This window comes from Chrysemys picta, chromosome 8 (genome assembly GCF_011386835.1).
Source record: "Chrysemys picta bellii isolate R12L10 chromosome 8, ASM1138683v2, whole genome shotgun sequence".
NCBI lineage: Eukaryota > Metazoa > Chordata > Testudines > Emydidae > Chrysemys > Chrysemys picta.
The window spans coordinates 57,368,598-57,389,071 of NC_088798.1; the positions used below are offsets into that span (position 1 = coordinate 57,368,598).

The window sequence follows — 20,474 nt, forward strand, 5'->3', positions numbered from 1 at the left end:
ATTGAGAGAGCAAAAAGGTTTTGTACCGTTAATAAATACAATAGTTTTTTTAAATATTTATTTCATCTTTCTCATCTTTTTAATTTCTATTTTTTGTATGTTTTATAATGTACATAATATATTAGTATAATAGTGCATGTATATAATTTATACATAAATATACATATATTGGGAGTGCATGCTAAAACATTTACTGATAGGGGTGTGTGATCAAAAAAGTTTGGAGACCACAGGTCTATAGAGACATTGCAGACCTTGATGAATTTGGGGCAAGTTATTCCAAGACATGCAAACAGTGGATTTCCATGTACTTTCCTCATTTATATTTTGAGAATTGTCTGACTGATCTCTGGCTGATTTTGTCTAGCATCCCATCATTTTATGTCTTGTGATGGGGTTGAGTGAGATTGCTTGGTAGAGGACAAGATGCTATTTATTTTGGTCTTGTTTCAAGGGAGCCCAGAGCTTTGTCTAGACCATTCTTTTTGCTGGGGCATAAATCCAAATAAATAAGGAATATCTGGGGTCCGGACACTGCTGTGTTACTCCAAATTTCACCAGTGTAACTACTGAAGTCAATAGATTTATACTGGGATAAAAACCAGAATACAAAAGTGACTCAGGGCCTGTACTGGGAGCTTGGTTCTGTACAATGCTCACTAGATGAGACCCCTTCCATGCTGTAATCATTACACAATTGCTTAACTGAGTCTGGTTAAACATAAGACAGCCTACAAAAAATAGGAAGTATGGGCCAGGTTTCAACAGAGCTCCCCCAACTTACATCAGCTGAGGATCTGAATCTCTATCTTCTGATCAGACCTGATAACTCTACTCCACAATAAAGCTGATTGGTGCATGTCCCAGCTTCACTTTATTCTCTTCCCCAGCTTGTCCTCCCAACTCCACCTGTCCTCCTCCCCTCCCCGCAAAACTCTTGCAGCATGACCAAGAGACAGGGAACAGATGATGGCCTCCAGCCAAGAATCTCAGCTGCCAGATTTCAGGAGGCTTGCATTAGTCCAGCCAACCAGATACTGAAAGCTTTGCTAGAGCTCATGGAAGGTAGTTCAGAGAATCAGGCTTCTGCACGTGCTCGGTGCAGGCTGGGATACGGGAGAATGTTCAGAAGCACTTGCAGTTTTTTGTCAAGATAGCAGAACTCAAGGCTAAGTTCTAGTTGTGATCTGCATGGGCTTACAACATGACATGGCCCACTAAGCATCCTCTCCCCTCCAGCTCTCAGCACACACTCTCATTGCCACTGCTTTCTCTCCCAGCCATGCACTGTAGCATGAGGAAATTCCTCAGCCCCCTTGCGCTTGAACTTCCCTCCTCAACATTTTTTGATCCTCTCACTGACCTCCACTGCCCCTCAGGGGCTAGTTCCTTCTGCAGCTCCTGGCTCTTGAGCAGGGGACTGTGCATACATAGCTGTGCACCTAGAGCTCGACTCTGCAAGCAGAAAAGCATCTTCAAGCCCCACTGAAGGTAATGGTCATGGAGGACGCTCTGCACTTTGCTTGCAGAATCAGGCCACTAAATAGTATCCAGCCCTGCTCATCCCAGTATGGAGAATCATTACCACAGGCACTGAGTGCTCAGGGGCCTGGTCTGCGCAAGACTAGGCTGGACACATTAAAAAAGAAAAAACACGCATGCTCGTTAGCTACTGTAATAGCCCTCTGCAAAATATTTCCCCTATGCTTTTAGTTACATGAGATAGGCCACTTGACACTTACAAAAACTGGGGGAGGCAAGGCCATTAGAATACCCACAATCAATAATAGGTTGATCCCAGTGACTTCTTCCAGACACACATCAACAGCAAATAATGGAACAGATCCTCCTCACTAAATCAACGGAATTGCGCTGCTGTACCAGAGCACGATTCGGCCCAATATGTCTGATTAGAAATGGATAGTCAGCCCCACCCCCACAAAAGTTAGCCCAACTCCTGTCAACAATTCAGTGTAATCTGTCGTAAAATGTGCAATACCAGCCAGTCTCATGTTAGATCCTTGGTGGATTTAATCATCTCCTTACTATGCTTACATCACGCCCTCTAAGCAATACCATATCCCAGATCAGTACTCTCTGATCTCATGCAATGAGGTCTTGCTACCAGCTGTAATTTACTATAGATAAGGAGAAAGAAGTCCCTCTATTTTGAAACATAAAACCTGCTCACACAAGTGCGGATCCAGAGTGATTCTACTGACTGTGGAGGTATTCCCTTGACTTTATACCAGTGGGACTGAGATCAGAAGCTGGACCCAGGTGTTTGGCAGGGCAGACCATCTGCAATACTCTGGCCTGCTGACGTGACCCGTTTTTGTATGGGGGGGGGGGGGGGGAACCACAGAAGCAGCAGGGAAACAACTTTGTTTTCATATTCCAGCAGGGTGTGAACAAGGCCAAGATAGGCTTTTCCAAGGAAAGTGAAGTTTGTAACACTTCATTCTTTGAGGTCATTGTGTGCTATAGCTTGTGAAATCTAAGGGGGCCAAGCAGGGTTGGGCTGGGTCCAGTACCTGGATGGGAGAGCTGCCAGAAACACTGGGCATTCTACCTTAGTACCGATCCAAGGTGTGGCAAGGACAATTGGGCTGCTGAAGGTCATGTCTTTTATATCAGATATAAGCTGAAGGACTAGCAAACTGTGGTCCTCAAAAATCCCAACACTTCATAACAGTTTGCCCAACAAACCCTGCAGCATTCTGGACTCGTCTCAACTCATACTTTTGCATTCTGCCTACCTGCACTAAACTCCCACAACAGCGAACAAGTTACTATTCACCTCCTGCCGCAAATTGTTAGGTAATGCTGTTGTGTGCAGTCATGTTCCCTCCCAGAAGTGACTATTTCAGCAATGGATAACACGGGATGTGCCCAGTGAAATGCTACCGAGTGCTGGGGAACACAGTTCTAGAAAGTCCAGAAAACAAACGACTATTTGCCTGTCTAGTACCTATCAGTGGGCTCCAGGCACGGCAGAGCACACAGGCTGCAGACAGGGTAGGAGTTAGCAGAAAGGGCTTTGGCTGCATCATACCAGGCAGGGCCTGAATGCAAGAGCAGCTAGCAGGTGGGTGTTTTTCTTTCAATCACATGGTACAGTCCCCTTCTTGGGATGACTTCCCTTCCCCATCCAGAGGCAGACAGGGCACTGCTGTGAAGAAGCTCACAACCACGAGAGCCTTACCTGTAGCTGCTAACACTTCATGCCAGCACCTGGTGTAGGGATGATTCGTGTTTGAGCTCTGCCTGACCTAGTGACATAGTAGCAAGGCAGCGCTATGGGGAGTCTACCACCCTAGCAGCCCTGGCTAGTACACACTGAAAGCTTACTAATCCCAGAGCTCCAGCCAGCATTGGTGGAGCTCACGGGATAGGAGCTATTGTAGAAGCAGAAGGATGCAGGTTTCGGAGAGCTCCTAGAGGAGGAGTCCAAGCCACCACTGTTATAAGGAAACTCAAGCTAGAAGGTGTAATTGAGTCCTTACCTCTACAGCATCGCATCACAAGTCCATGCCTCTCTGCCTGGTGGTGGTTTGCAGTCTCCCCCAGTGCAGGGGTGATTTGGGTTCAGCGCTCCAATCAAGTCTCTCGAGGGGTCTTCCCCCTTCCAGGGATCAGCAGAGTCCAAGTGAAGTCAGACAGTCATCCTCCAGCCTCTCTCAGCTTAACAGCACAGGGCTGCCCTCCTCAGAGTGCACCATCCCTCTGCCATCTCCTGGCAGGCTACAGACTTCTAGTTACCCCATTGACACAGGGGTGTAACTTCTCAGGAATCTGACCCCCATGAGCTTCACTAATCATCATCCACTCTCTACAGGTTCAATCAAGAGCCCTTCTGCCCTCACCCGGTCAGAGCTCCTTACCCTGACACAGCAGGTGTGAAGAGGAGAGTCCTTCCTCCCTCTGTGGAAGCCCCTAGCCTCAGGTCCCAAGCAAGGGCTAGTAACATCACTGGACCACTAGCCCTTACCACTGCTCTACTACCTTCCACCTTTATTTCTTGCTTGGCCCCTCCCTGGCCTCCAGGCAGGCTTTTTCCCACTGTTCCCTTTTCGGGCCCAATGCTTCACTAGCTCTCTTATCAGAAAGCTCCTCTCTAGATCCTTCCACCACTTCAACTCCTTCCCCATGCTGAGTAACAGGGCTTATATACAGCCTATCAGTCACATGGGCCCTCTCCTGGTCACATGTTTAGAGACTACTCTTCCCAGCCATCCCTCCTGGGAAACTACATCTCCCAGAATTCCTCTCCCTTAAAGTGCCAAGACCCAATAAAAGGCAGGCTGGTGGTACATGCTCTTAATGGAGCCAGATGCTCTTGTTACAGAAGGCTTAGCTGGCACTAGCAGGACACGGGTGTGAAACAAATAGAAGTGATGCTACAGCTGACATGCTGAATCAATAATTTGTATTGAATAATTTATTCAATACATTCGGTCTCCTTTTTTGCTCCCGGAATCCCCATCAGTGGATCACGCTTCCCTCAGTATAGTCTGTTCATAATTTTCCTATGTATTTTTATGCAAATACTTTACACTCTGGATTGTTTACAAATGAGTCACTGCAGTTATGCTTCGATTGTAAACCTTTTTGGGACAGAGTCTGTCTATTTCACTGTGTGACTGGGACCTCTGCGACTAAGATAATACAAAATAATCATAATCACTCAACAGGGGATCATCACTATTTAAGCTGCGATTGTTTAGAAGAGTCACACAGCACAGTTTTCTATTCCTGGATTGGAGGAGTCAACAACAATCAGGTGCAAATACTTGCAACATGTAAAAGAAAAGCTTGGGGTTTTTTACTAACACTTGTGAATACAACATTGAAATGGCCTTTTCATGGCCTTCAGGCTGGTAGAACATTCTTGTTAAAAAGTGCATGGAAACCTAACACAAAAGGAGTGTGTTGTATTGACAGCTTTGGACCAATATTCCTGGATTCAGTTTGTTTCACTGCTATTTCTTCAGCTCTCCGTAGCTCCCGCCTGCTGTTGTTAGAGAAGGCAGGTTACACCCAGGAAAGGCAGAGCATGGGTAACAATGATTAAGAGAAAGATGATGGCATCAAAGCTGATGTTGTGTTGCATCTGAGAATTATGGAAAACTCCTCTGCTGAGCCCAGCAGCTGCAACTGTTCAACACTCAAACCAAAGAACATCTCAGGCTGGCCTTTGCCGCTGCCTTTCAGAACATAGCGAACACCAGCCAGCTGCCTCTCCCCGCACCTCTCTGCCCCATCTGCCACCAGCTTCCCATAGATGCTACTCCTCCTTCCAGCTGTCAGGGAGAGGAGTCTATATAAACAGAGGGCATGCATGGCTAGAAACTTGCTTCCACATCCTCCCCAATTAAACACACTTTTGTGTTGATCATGCTGAACTGGAGGATCTGTGCTGGAAGGTGCTGGGAGACTTTCCTTGAGCAGCGGATTTGACTTAGCCCTCACTGAGCAGAGAGAGCTGCCAGACAGCATCCAGACATCCTGAGTCCAGCATCTGGCAGGATATTTATCACTTACCCTGCTTAACTTAATCTCTATAGCTGCACAGCTCCCTGCCTTCACAGCTCTTACCTGACTGCCCTTTGTATCTACCTCTCTCTCTCCAGCTCTTCATCCATCTCTATCCTTCCCTCTTCTCTCAATCTCACTATCTTTTTACACCTTGCTCCCTTTCATCTCCCCAGTCTCTCCTGTCTGTCTGGTTCGCGTGATCTCACTAGGTCATGCAAGCAGCCTGGCCTTAAAGGAACACTGTGACTCCCACCCCACCCCAAGTGACATTTTCATCTGAAAAATGTCGCTGCTGTTGTTACAAGCGGACCCCGAGATTGCTGGCATAGGACAACATTACAGAAAAACAACAGCATTCCTCAGTTGGTTTGTCCAATGTCCAGCCCATTGTGAATAGGCCGGGTAACTGTTCTGAGGGGGCGAGGTCAGCTGGATTGCCCTCCCACCCTGCTCTGAGGACAGAGCCCCTACTCTTCCCCACAGGCCCTGCAACAGAAGATTTCCCAGTAAGGGCAGCACCAAAGCTGAAACTGACAAGGCACAGGCAGGAGTGTGGAGAGCGAGAAAGGGGAGCTGAGACTGTTTGAGGTGTTGCTGCACTGAGGACTCTGCTGAACACAGCAGGGGAGCGGACAAACCCTCACACAAACCCTGCTGTCTGCTGAAAGTTTAATCCGCAGTGTTTATCCAGGGCATGTGGACGGAGGTTTCCAGAATAAGCGCTATGACTTCTGATCTAGGACCACACCAGACCTGCCAACTGGTGCTACAACTACCATCCAAAGGGTACGTAGGGACAGGCAGTCGGGGGCTGTAGCTGGTAGCCTAGGGCGATGTTCAGACTGCCAAGCTGAAGCAAGCCAGACTGGCCCAGGCCGTCTCTGGACTTGATCAGGATTGTGCAGCTTTTGCTGCCGGAGTAACAAAAGGCCAGGTCTCCAAGTGAAAGGAAGGGAAGGGGATGGTGCAGCATTACTTGCAGATCTGAACACATGGCACAAGGAGTCCATCTGGGACCCCAGCGACTGAGCTCACACAGGCATCGCCTCTGAACTAGCACAACGCCGCCTCGCTGAGCTTCGTCAATATTTGATGCTCTCCTCTGTCTTCCTCGCAGAGAGAGCTGCTGGTTTTATTCCGGCAGGCAGCAGGTAGAGGGCAGGGAGTTAGTTAAAGGTAGGAGAGGCGGAGGAAAGGAAAAGGCAGAGAAGAAGAAAAGGCATGAATAAGTGATGACCTGTCCCAAGAGAGGATTCGGGGCAGGGAGCCAAAGCTCGGAGCTGGCCGAGGGAGCGGTGGTGTGGAAGGATCTGACGTGACAGATACAAATGTGTACTACACTCTCCAGAGATGTGGGGGAATGAGGAGTGCACGAATTCTCGGAGGAGGTGTTGCCTCTACCAGGGGGGATTATTCCCTGTGCTTGCTCAGAAAGATGCTCAAAACTATTGTCTCTTCTTTTATACAAACCTCATTTGCTGAGGGTCAGCGGCACAGGATGTGCTGCCCCCCATGGCTAGCAAAGCTCTCCTTAAAGGGCCGGCAGGGTGGTCCTTTTCGTTAAATCCCAAATCACCCTCTCTCCCTCCATTGCATTTATTGTTTGTGGGACAGCAGCACTTAGAGAGTCTGACCTGGAGCAGCGCCTCACTGTGCTAGGGGTTGTCCATATATATAGTACAAGATAGCCCCTGCCCTGAAGAGCTTACAGTCTATAGAGACAAGCCAGACAGAGACAGTATGGGTATGGTTATCCCCCATTTCACAGCTGGGGAACAGAGGCACTGTGGGGACATCTACACAGCAGCTGGGAGTGAGCCTTCCAGCCTGGGTAGACACTAATGGGGCTGGAGTCGGCATGCTAAAGAGAGCGGTGTGGATGTTGCGGCTCCAGCAGAGATGGATTAGGCACCTGAGCTCAGATCTGGGGGTAAGTTTGAGAGTCCAAGCTGCCTGCTGCCTCCACCCTGCTATTTTTAACAGGTTAGCTTGAGCTCAGTTAGCACCAGTCTGCCCACTGGGCCAGGCTCAGGACCAGCTGCAGTGTAGCTATACCCAGAGCGACTGTGACTTGCCCAAGATCGGCAGAGCTAAGAATTGAACTGTAATCGCAGCTGAATCTTCGACGAATGCCTTGACCACAAGGCTCTCCTTTCTTCTGCAGGCAGAGGGACAAAAAGCTAGTGGGGAACAACAAAGTGCCACTTCCATGGCATGGCCTCTCCTTCCACACCATCACCGAAGCCCCTCCCTGGGCTCTTTGCCAGCATCAGTCTATCCAGCGTGGACGTGGAAAAGGGCAGGGCTGGGGAATGGCCACTGCCAGTGGCATCAGGCACGCTTCTGCCCACTGCTACTCCCATCAGTGTGAACTCCTCCACTAAGTGAACCCTTCCCCCCAGGAATGGCTCCTGGAAGGAGGTAACTGTAAAGCCATATGCCCAAAAGGCAGGAGAAACCAGCAAGGAATTCCTGGACCCCAGCTTTCCCCCCTCTGCCCCCCCCCACACGCTCCTGTGGGAGGGGCTAGGAGTCTAAAGTTACATAAAAGTTTAGAAAGCTCACAAGAGAAGGCAGCTCATCAGAATCCGGTGACTAATGGGTTAAAAGGCTCCAGTCCAGAGCTGCTCCAACACCACTTTTCATAAAACCCCCCTAGGCCATTTTCATTGCCCAGCTTTCAGAAGGGCCCAGCTTCTCCTTTTTTTTTGTTTCAAAAATGTGACCCATTTTGTCCCTGCTAGTTGAGGTAACTGTCTGGAGATGTAGCAGCGAATGCACACAGTGCAGAAACATGTACAGAGTGTAGAACATGATGAGCTACGCTCCAACACCAGACTAGCACCTAAATAAATACAACAAAATATTTACAAACTGGTCTAACCTGAGGATGATTATTTGTATTACCATAACATCGAAGAGCTGTAGTCAAGGTCCCCATAGTGCGAGGTACTGTACGAACACAGAATAAAAGAGACAGCCCCTTCCCCCAAAAGCTACCAATCTAACTAATGCGCACTTTGCAAAACTCAAGCCACACCATAAGCTACACAGGGCAGAGGCTGTGTGTTTATAAGAGTTTGTTCCACATCTAGCACAAGGGGGCCCTGATCCCAGTTCCTAGCAGTTACTATAATATTAATGATCATTTAATTTTGGTTGAGCTCCCTTTCCTTATCACCCTGCATTGAGTTATTCACGGCTCACCAGGGACCTGATTCTGATCCCCCTTACAGCAGTGTAAGTTAATTGGCTTCAATGGAGTGTCATTTAAAGCCTGAGCCTGTACCACTGGAGTCAATGGGACTTTGGTGAGTGCAGGATCCAGCCCTTACAACAGTGTAAGCAAAATCAGAGTCAGGCTCTTTATTTGCTCTGTAAAGCGCCAGGCTGTGGTGCGTATATGCGTGTTCCAGCGAGTCGGGGGAAGAGAATAATAATAAACAAGAACCAGAAGGGAAGAACTAGGCAATAAGCAATAAAACAGATCGGGGAATTCTGAAGACTTATGGCCAGACTCCCAGTGGTCGTAAATCAGTGAGACTCCATTGACTCCAATGGAGGAATGCTATTTCCATGAGCTGTGTTGCAGCCCACTGCTACTTCTCGCTCCATCTGGCCTTTATTTGAAAGGCGCAAAGAAATTCAACAGCCCCTCAGGTCTAATCAGCCCCTATCGGCTCAGGAGCTCAACTAGAGCAAGAGAAAGCGTCACTGTGAAAACATGAACGCAACTCTTGAAACTTGGCCCTGCCCCCTCCCCACCATTCACTGGGCGGATCCTGGCTTTACTTGGTGACCTCAGTCAGAAGCAGGGAAGAAAAGGAAAGTTGAAAACCCTCAAGGCTGTTGGTCCCCCATCTGATGGTAACTGACTGGCATATGATCAAGGTCACCCATCATCCAGTTGGGGCTCTCCAGCAGTTCTATTTTCTGCAATGCTGCCAGCTTGTTCTGTGAATCCTGTTTCTGCCGAGCCTCAGGAAAGGTTCTGTAATTGGTTTGGGTTTCTGTTTAGCCCTTGAGAGCTTTCACATTATGATTGCTCTACAAAAGACTGGCACTTTTCTTCTTTTTTTTTCCTTCTCCCCCACTTCCCCCGCCCCAATTCTCAAAACTCAGATTGGAACTAGCTGGAAGTAAAAACCTTTTGGAAACAGCAGATCTGAGGACTTGGTACTGAAAGGTGGCATCTCAGCTACCTTGTCACACTTGGCCATGGCAAAGTGACCCGATTTCTAATCACAGGGGCCAAGTCTTCTTTCAGTTGGGAAATGGCAATTCTGATCATAAGCCCATTGGATCCAGGGTTGCTTTTCCGTTCTGTGTCTATCCAGGGTCTAACACTGGGGCCTCAGGCAGTACAACAATTAGGAAGAGGAATGAATAGTGTAAGCCCAATAAATGAGTTCCTGCTGACATGGCAGATCCCTAGAACACTTGTCCTGGCCAGCCTCACCAGAATCCTGTGAGCAGCGGAGAGGGAAGATGGATGCAAAGAAGGAAGGTCTTTTAAAAATCAATCTTTCACTGTGCGCTGTATTGCTTCTGCAATTTGGAGATAGGAATTCCCATGAGACCAAAAGAATCCATTTGTTCATAAAAATACACTACACATGGCAAAAATAACGGTTGGCACTCGTCCAGCACCTTTCATACAGAGATCTCCAAACACTTTACAGACCTTAATTAATTAAGACTCACTGCTCCCCTGTGAGGTAGGTATTATTAGCTCTCTTTTATGGATGGGGAAGCTACAGCACAAAGAAGTTAAGTGACTTGCCCAAAATGTGTCAGTGGCAGATCGAAGAATAAAAGCTAGTAATCCTGCTTCCCGTTCTCTTGCTTTAAACACCAGCTAACGCATCTCGCTCCTACTCTATGTCCCTGCAGACTTTATTCATTCCTTATTCAGGCAAAACTACTGTTAATTTCAGTAGAAATTTTGCCTGAGGCAGGAGTGCTGGATTTGACCAAAAACAGATTTTCCATTATATGGATTTCAGCCAATTATTGCTCTGGAAATTCAATCTGCACCCTCTTGCGAGGCTCCGTATGGACGCACTCCTGGGCTACCCCTGTCAGTCCTGCACTAACAGGTCATCCCTCAAATATTCATTTTCTGCTCCGCCCCCAAATAATTTCCCTAAACTCCACCCATAATTCCCACAAGCCTCACTGTCTGGGCAGGCTGAGAAGATACCGATGCAGAACTTCCAAAGCCTCAAGAGGCAAGAAAATATTGTCCCTGCCTATATACATATTTTTTAAACCTTCTCTTACTTGACTGTATAATCCTTGCAGATTTTGCTTTGGTTTCTCTGTCTGATTGACAGAAATGCTATGAAGGGTGCCTATCCAAAGACTGGACAGAACTTAAGCATACATCCTCATGGCAACAGTACAATGGAAGAGAACCCATCATCAGTGAGCCAAGCAACTTAAAAACTCAAATCCCCCTCCACCTCCAGTTCCCCTCAAGTATGATCTCCCCCAGTCCATTTTCAAATGCTGGAAGGGAGGGGAGAGAGCTTTGCAACATGCCCCTGAGATTCAAGTGACTTTGGACCGAGTGGAGATAGGATGGGTATTCATCGCCTAAAGGGGAAACTGCTCGGTAAAGGGCTTTCGAGATTATCACACAGGCCAATTTCCCTTCAGCATTTGATCACTGCCAGAAGCCATGTTTGCCTTGTATTCCCTTCTGCCACAAACAGGATCCCTCAAAGAAACCGAGTATCCTCTTACAGTTATAAATTGATACTGGGCGTTATGAAGGCAAATGACTCTACAGGCAGCCCAAGAAGGGACACAGTTCACCAGAAGGAAACTGAGCAGCGGCAAAAGAGGAGAAGGAGCAGAGAGGTGGTCCAGTGGCGGTCCATCAAGGTCCTGCACACACTGAAATAAATGGCAAAGCTTCTCCCTGATTTCAGTAGTGCAGCATCATGTCCTCATTGAAGGATACACAGGGCCAGCCCGGGGCCCCCATTTCCACTCCCGTGGTGCTGCCTGAGGAGAAGCAGCCAGAGCTCCCCAGCTGGAGAGTTCACTGACCCAGAGGCTCCTCCAACGGGTGTAGAATCAGCATCACCAACTTCTCTACCACCCACCCTGCAGGCCCTGCCATATCTGGGAAAGGGTTAGAATGACCCTGCTTATTCACTGCTCCCACATCCTTCACTTCCCTCCCCCCACCAGGAGTTTGGGATAGCCCCCAAGAACTATGTCTGCGTATAGCCCGCGGAACAGCGTAGGAACCCAACTACCTCTGCTCAGATATGTCTGGTGGAATACACAGCATGGAGGATTGGTGAGTGGCAGTAATACATTGACTATAGCAGCAGATCAGGGCCCCATTGTGCTAGGCACTGAACTTACACATAGCAAGAGACAGACCCTGCCTGAAACACTTATTATCTACACAGCCAAGTCAGATAAAGAGTAACAGAGGAAAGAGGCCCAGAAACTCGCTCAAGGTCACACAGAGCCACAAATAGAACCTTGGTCCGATCTCCTCACAGCCAAACCAGGCCCCTACCCACTGTCTCCCCCATTAACAAGAGCCCACAGAAATGGGAGAGGTCTAATAAGACCCAACAAGGTGCTAGGCACTTTACAGACTTGGTCCTGCTCTGAAGACTGCACAGTTTAGGAGCACATAGACTATATTTTCCCACAAGTTTATAACAGTTGGGACCATCCCATAGACTAGGGATGGATGGCAACCCTGTAACCTGCCTCTGCCCCTTTGTTCTGTAATTGGCTCCAAATGCTCCTTCTCATTCTCTAGGTCTCAGGCTTGACACTAAGTCAGCGAGAGGCATGGTCTTCCCTGGACCTTAACATCCAGTAAGTCAATTGCTAACTAACTCCTGTTAGCAGAAAGGCCAGGGGCCCAGGACACAGGCCCATAATTCTCCTGTGGACCTATAGGATGCTTAGAGGCCTCTTTGCTATGATGTATTCAAGTTTGTGGGGCTTGATGAGATTCACTCCAGGGTACTTAAGAAACTAGCTGAAGCAATTTCAGAACAGTTAGCAATTATCTTTGAGAACTCATGGTGGACAGATGAGGTCCCAGAGGACTAGAGAAGGGCAAACATAAAACCTTTAAACGAGGGAATGAAGAGGAACCGGAGAATTATAGACCAATCAGCCTGACTTTGATAGTTGGAAAGATACTGGAACAAATTATTAAACAATCAATTTGAAAACGCCTACAGGGTAATAAGTAATAGTCAACATAGATTTTTCAAGAACAAATCAAGCCAAACCAACCTAATTTCCTTCTTTGACAGGGTTATTGGCCCAGTGGATAGCAGGGGGAAGCAGTAGACATGATATATCTGACTTTAGTCAGGTTTTTGGCACAGTCCCCACATGACAGTCTCGTAAGTAAACTAGGGAAATGTGATCTAGATGAAATTACTAAAAGGTGGGCGCACAATTGGTTGGGAAACCGTACTCAAGGAAATCACTGTCAAACCGAAGGAATCTAGTGGGGTCCCACAGGAGGTTGACTTGGGTCCAGAACCATTCAACATTTTCATTAATGACTTGGATGATGGGCTGAACAATACACTGATAAAATGTCTGGATGACACCAAGCTGGAAGGGGTTGCTAGCATTTTGGAGGCCATGATTAAAATTCAAAAAGAGTGTGATGGATTGGTCTGCAATCAACAAGATGAAATTCAGCAAAGAGAAGTACAAAATAATGACACTTAGAAAGGAAAAATCCAATGCATAAACTACAAAGTGTGGAATAACTGGCAAGCTGGAAGTACTGATGAAAAGGGTCTGGGAGTTACAGTGGATCACAAGCTGAATATGAGTCAACAATATCATGCTGCTGCAAAAGAGTTTATAGCATTCTGGGATGCGTTAACAGGAATGCTCTATGTAAGACACAGGAGGTGATTGTTCTGCTCTACTTGGCACTGGTGAGGCCTCAGCTGGAGTACTGCACCCAGTTCTGGAGGCCACACTTTAAGAAAGATGTGGAGAGGAGCAACAAAAATGATAAAAGATTTAGACACATGACCTGTGAGAAAAGGTTAAAAAACTGGGCACGTTTAGTCTTGAGAAAAGAAGACCAAGGGAGGACCTGATAATAGTCTTCAAATAAGTAAAAGGTTGTTTTAAAGAAGATGCTGACCAATTGTTCTCCATGTCCACCGAGGGTAGGACAAGAAGTAATGGGCTTATTCTGCAGCAGGGAAATTGAGGTTAGATATTAGGATAGATTCTAACTTTAAGGATAGATAAGCACTGGAATTGGTGACCTAGGGTGGTTATGAAATCCCTATTGGAGGTTTTTAAGAACAGATTGGACAAACACCTATCAGTGATGGTCTAAACACCTATCAGTGATGGTCTAGGTATACTTGGTCCTGCCTATTGTGTGTGTATGGGGGGGGAGGGACTGGACTGACCTCTCGAGGTCCCTTCCAGCCCTACATTTCTAGGATTCTACAATGTCACTGTCAATTCTGCTCTTAGCACTTGTCTTATAAGGTCAGGGTTCTCCTTCGAGGGCATGGTCGGGGTGCACTGATGGGGTAAGGTAGAGAGATTTCAGCACTGAGTGGAACTGGTGAATTAATTGTGACGCACTAGCAGACCATTGCATAAACAACTGCATTTAAAACAAAGATTCATGTAAAAAGTTTTGTAATTACTGCGCTTCCAAAATGGCACCCAAGTTATGGCTCCAATTAATCTGTCATTGCGGAGAGGGAAGATAAAACATTTAGAGACCTTTTAATTCTGAAAGGCTTATAAACCACAATAAGAATCCTGGGCCAGATCCCCAGCTGATGTAAACCAGCATAGCGCCATTGACTTCCAAAGAGTTACACTGATTTACACCATCCGAGGATCCATTCCCCTTTAGAGTTGAATGGCACTGGCCCACTGAACCCAAGCATTTCCACCGCGTGCAGGACAGGAACAAGGCTAAGTATCCTGAAGAGCGACCCACTCGCACTGATGCACGCACAGACACTCTAGTCACACACGCATATCCAGACACTCAGTCATGCACACCCACACATGCCCCCCTGTTCTCACACGCTCGTACGAGCACTTCCAGGCACACACACTCACTCACCCAGCTGGACGCTGTTTTCCAGGTAAACAAGGGGCACTCGACTTCAGTCATTTACTACAGATTCAAAGCACCAGTGATGAATCATGTGACAACTTACATTTCGGTGGGGGGGGGGGACCTTCCAGGAATCCCCTCTAACTCCTCTAGCCCTCTCAGCAGCCTTGTCCTCCTATGCATCTGATCGTCCCCCTCCCTGGCTAGTCGGGGCCTTTCCACCACCGAGCAACGTTGCCTGAGGGCTGTCACATTCCCACCCTCTGAGAGCAACAGAGCATGCTCAGAGTTATCACATGACAGTGAGCTAGGCTGCTGATAGGCCACGCTGCAGTTTTTAAACACAAGGGAAGCACAAACTGGGCTTTCAGCAGTGAATCTGCTCCCAAATCAGAGGGCTGGAAGAAAGAATAGGGTTTGTTTACTGCCAGGGCATCATTTCTTGGTTTGCAGCGGGATGGGGCAATCTGATCTTGTTCAGAAGTGCTTTCCCCATATATATCTCTGTCCCACTTAAAGTATCACACTTAAATAGTTTTTTCAGAACCCATCAATGCTACTCCGATCTCCACCAGCGGGGTCGTTGCTGAGTGAACTCACGTGCCTCCAGGGACTACCAGTGTGGAGAGAGAGAGGCCAGGCCAGGGAAATGGACTCAGTTCTTTTTCTGTTACGCTGCATGCAAGGAATTGTGGGAGTTTTTGTAGTTACAGTTCCCAATGCTCGTTATCTGGAGAAGAACCAAAACCAGCACTGGGAGAAATACCCAGACTGTTACCCGACCTTTTCGTGCCTTCACTGCAGAGGCTTCCCTCAAATGCTACTAACATTCGGAAAGTATAATATTTAGTTTCTGCTGTATAACAGCTCTTCCCTTATCCTTAGCAGCATGAGAGGTGCAAGTTCTTGCTAGAGTTTATCCCAGGAGCCTTGACCAGACTAGGATTTAGAAGGTGTTTGTTAACACATGTTAAATGCCTAGTGTAGACAAGACAGAGTCAACTCAGCCAAGTTAACAGATGATAAAGACACACTGCCTTGTCTACACTAGGCATGTAACACATGTTAGCAAACACCTTCTAAATCCTAGTCTGACCAAGGTCAGAGTGAATAGTAAAGACACTAGATCAAAAATTTTAGGCAGGGCACTGTATCTGGCCTGAACTCTCCCTGGGCTCATTACAGGCTGTGATCCTACAAGCTGCTCTGTTTGGGCTCACTCCCACATGTTGGGGTGCCTGGAGCTCTGTGCAGGAGAAGGGACAGCGTGACAGAACAGGAACTAATTAAGGGAATCTAGGTGCTCCTTGCTGGGTTTCTTCAGTGAAGTGCTACTGTTGCTTTTGCTTTAGATCCCCCTGTTAGAACATGCACTGCACAGTCTGGGGGAGCAGAGCAACCTTCCTGCAGAAGACCTGTTCCATTCCATACACTGCTGGCTGTGACACACAGAATGGGGATGAAAGTCAAGGGATTTTAATTTGTTTCTATTTTCTCACCTTTTCTGTGTGAGTTCATGCCCCTAGGGTCAGGTTTTCACCAGAATTCAGGGCCAGACTTTCACATGCTCAGCACCCACAATCAGCTCCAGGTTTTCCAGAGAACAGAACTCCAGTTGAAGCCTCTAGAACAGGGCTAGTTTTTAGAAGTGCTTTGCACCCAATATGCACCCACTTTGCTGAGCTCTTTCTGGCGCCGGTGCCCCGGTGGTAGAGCCATCACCGGCAGCAGATGTCTCCCAGGCAGGAATGTGCAGACTGCTTCGGAGGAAACAAGCATCCACCAGAGCTTTGTCCAGAAACGGCTCCACTGCAGCTTCTTCCAAAGGTTTGAAAAATGCCTTTTGGTGCCACCTCTGTGCTTGCTGGAGTGACCATGCCCTGGAGTGGCCATGCCAAAACGGCACAAGAAAGGCTGCTCTTGGGCACTCCCAGCTGCATGCTGGGTGAAGTCTTCTCAGGCTCTGCTAGATGGGACACCTGCCAGGGCACGTAGAGAAAAAAGACCCAATTCTGATCTCACAATTGCTTAACTCCCCTGACCTCAATGGGGAGACACCTGTCCCGCACCAGGTGACAGATGTGAGATCAGATTCAAGACAATGGTGTGCAGGGAGGGAGGCAGGTACTGAAGCGAGTCAGAGGGCTCAGTTCTGCTCTCAGTAGTAACTCCACAAGCCTATGGACCTACCTGGGGGAATGTGTCTGGTGCATGTGAAAGCTGAATCAGTCCCAAAGTGTTTGTCTGATGTCACAACTAGCCCTAATTTTGCCAAGTGGCCTGTTCCTGTAAACCCAGTGAGTCAGGGGCCCGGCTTAATTTCTAAATTCTTTGAGTGTTTTGAACATATCCAGTGGAGATTTGCTCTTCTCCCAGATCTCATCTTTTTCTGCTACTTAGAACTGTGTATTACGATGTTCTTAGGCAGGCACAATCCTATGTAGGAACTTAACAGCACCAAACCTGCAGAGATCCAGGGTGCAAACAGAAAAGTTCTTATCAGTTTCGTCCTGGTGCAGAGATACTGATTCACAGCAGCTCCATTGCCTCACCTGATCTAGAAATGGAACCAGGATCCTGATTTGCATCCTACTCCGATAGTCTGGGCGGATGCACCCAAGATTTCAGTTGGCGACAAAAGGAAAGTCCTGACTGTATAAGCTTCTCCATGCTACTGGCAATAGTCAGCTTCCTAAAAGGATCTACATGTTCTGTGAATGGAGAGAATTTCATTTCTTCCACCACTGAAATGCAGCCACCACTGAGGAGGAACACAGCAGCTCTTTAGCAACACAGCACAACACTTTAATACGGGAAGAAAAGAAGAATACCATGAGGAGGTGCATGTATCCCACCACTGGCCAGGGCAAAAGGGGGCTAACAAACTTCATCAACGCTACCTGCCACACCCTGAGGAGATTTAAACAAGCTATGATCTTAGAGGGAGGAGCTGACAGACGAGCCTCATTAGGGAACTAGACCTTAGAAAGGAAAGATTTGGAGCAGGGGAGTGGCCTGACCTGAAGAAGAGCTGGGGCTTAGTTTGTACTGAAAGAGGTACCACGGCTCAAGCAATTATTTTTACATTCATAACTGATGCAGCAAAATTGCCAGGGCTCTGAAAAGCCAAGCCTAGAGGTGCCGGGACTCAGTCCTGGCACAAATGGAGCACTGAGAAGAGCTCACCCTGCCTATAGGGCTCAATGCCAAACCATACAACGGGTGGGTGAGTGTCTGTCTAGACAGACTGCTGTGGACTCCTAAGGCCATGGCTGCCATGTTTAAGGAAGAACCAGAGGCACTGGTGCATTAGCCTCCCCAGGGTGGGGGAGTTAAATAAAAACAACTCCCCAACAACTCCAGTTCAGACAGCACCATGGAAGTTGGTGGATTCAGCAGCGATCAGCCGATACGACATCCAATGGGAAGTGCAGGGGCCATTTGGGGCAGGCAAGGTGTAATTGTTCAGCTGGAGTGTAGCCAGGAGAACATGCTGCATTAGGTGCTCCAGCAAGTCCTGTACAGTGGTATTAGGCAGCATTGCCCTGTGGTTAACACCTTTGGAGACGAAGTTAAAAGCCAAACAGATGGCAGCTGGAAGGCTGGTCCATGGGCTTGAGGACAATTATAGTGCAGCTTGAGCCACAGCTCCCACTGGGAAGTTAGGCCTAGATCCTCAAAGGTACTTGAGTGCCCAACTCCCATTGATCCCCTTTGAGGATCTGGGCCTTAACAAGCATTTCTCTCTGGCTTTCTCTGAAACAACGCTCAGGAATGCGGCCCAGTGCAGTGCCTGACCAGGGATATAAACAAACCAACCAACCGCAGCTTTCTCACATCCGTGCCCGGATGCACAGGTGCTGGATCTTCCGACCCATTCTGCAGCCGTTACCACCATCAAAGCTCTTCAGCTTTGTATAACAGCGCACCGCCTGCCACCCGGAAAGCTTTTCCTGGTTGCACATTGGTCCTGGGCCTCCGTGTCTGACACATGACTCATGACCCCTGCAAAATCTTTTGGGAAATAGTAAACCTTGTTCCTCACAAAAGCCGTGCCCAGGGGGAAGCTTTCACTGACGAGTGAAGCCTGTTGTAAACCTGCGGGCTTTGGACACATCTGCTGCATCAGACTCCGAGATCCTGAGTTCAGCTGCAGATTGCTCCCAATTCAAAACTGTCACCAAGACTCTCAAAACTTTCCCTGAAATCCTTTTGCCTTTTCAAGAAACACTTGCCAGTGCGGAGTAAAGAGCCGAGACAAAATCAGGGAGAGAGAAAAGTAAAAAAACAATCTGTACCACTGAGCTGGAAAATACTGCGTGTCCTGTTGATGTGATGTGGTTATAGACATGATGTTCTGTTTGATGTGGTTATAGATAATGAACAAGATCCAGGCTGACAGAGTGGATATGTTGTTTGCCCTAGATCAGCAATTTAGTCAGATAAACACCTAGGCTGAAAAGCTGAACGTAAAGCTATAACTCAGGCCTGCACAACTCGTAAAGCGGCGAGGGCCATATTACTACAAAGAAAACAGCTGAGGGCCGAAACCCCCCGGCCCTGCTGAAACCCCCCCCCAGCACCGCACAGCCCCCCCGAAACACAACACCCCCTGCCCCACAGAAACAACCCCCCCCAGCGCCGCTGAAACACTCCCCCAAATGCCACCAAGCCCCCCTGAAACAACCCCTCCCCCCAGCGCCGCCTGCCCCACAGAAACAAACCCTCCTTCCGCTGCGGGCCACACAGTGAGCCCACCTACTCACCCCCCGCGGGCCGCACAATGAGCCCACGCGGGCTGCATGCGGTCCCCGGGCCTCATGTTGTGCAGGCCTGCTATAACTGTTTCCCTATAATGCTATTCATCACATTTGTACAGTCCACTTGTGTCCTTTGAATCCAAAGAGGAAAGATGCCCTGGTAGATAAGGACTCTGACCTGCATTCTGATCCATGCTCTGACTCAGACTTCCTAGGCGAGTTACTTAGACCCGCATTCTCAATAACATCCCCTGATTTTGCATGACCAATTTGAGTTGTCTAAAGCCGGATTCTGAGAGGCGCTGAGCAGCCATAGATCCAACTGACTTCCCTACGGATCTCCAGTTGGGGGTCCAAAATTAAGGGAGCCTCTGGAAAACAGAAGCCTACTTCTCTCTGTGCCAGTTTTCTCCTCTCCAAAATGGGGACAACCTCCCTCCCACAGAGGTGTGCTATGAAGAGAAACTCATCCCTGTTTGGGAGGGGCGCAGATACTGTCGTAATGAGCACTATGGTAAAGCCTAGCAATAAATTAGAAGGTGAACCAAAAGGAAGTTGACTCTGTTCCTACATGAGTCAAGGAAGGAGAGTTTGACATTTGGCACATGTGGGGCTGTGAAGGGGATAACTGGTTTGAAGCCACTGGCACTGTAGGTCCCAGAGTCCCATCGTAATTGATTTGGGCTTACTGCCAGCATGGCTGGAGTCTCCAGATTCAGAACAGTGGAATGTGGAAAAGGCTCTTATGGGCGATGACTACCTTGTGGCACAAGTCGGTTGATCTAGTTTGTAATGGACAGGTGTCCACATCCCAAAACCATTATCACAATTGCCCCCTTGGCAGGCAGTTTCAGCAGAGGGTCCAGGAACTGAATGAATGATGCAGATTGAACTCCTCGCTCAGCCTCTGGAGTGACCTCATCAGGTCAGGCATGAGGCACTTTGGTAGGGACCTTGCGCCGTTGCAAGCTATGCTGAAACCTGTTCTGTGGACAAATAGGCTTCAGTCTCCAGGGCTTTCACCAACGCTAAATCCAAATTAACAGGACTGTGTTTAATGACTTATC

The 20,474-nt window shown here is 48.0% G+C and overlaps 1 protein-coding gene across 7 annotated transcripts in view; it reads right to left on the minus strand.

Moving 5' to 3' along the window:
• LOC101943740 (protein FAM163A) overlaps positions 1-20,474 on the minus strand; it is a 78,371-nt gene that overhangs the window by 35,854 nt on the left and 22,043 nt on the right. Inside the window, exon 1 of one of the 7 annotated variants that reach the window (XM_042851315.2) lies at positions 3,507-4,192. The exons of the other annotated variants lie outside the window; for them this stretch is intronic. The gene's annotated coding sequence lies outside the window, so the exon portion shown is untranslated. Of the gene's footprint in view, positions 1-3,506; positions 4,193-20,474 lie in introns of those variants that run through there. 7 annotated transcript variants of the gene reach the window in all.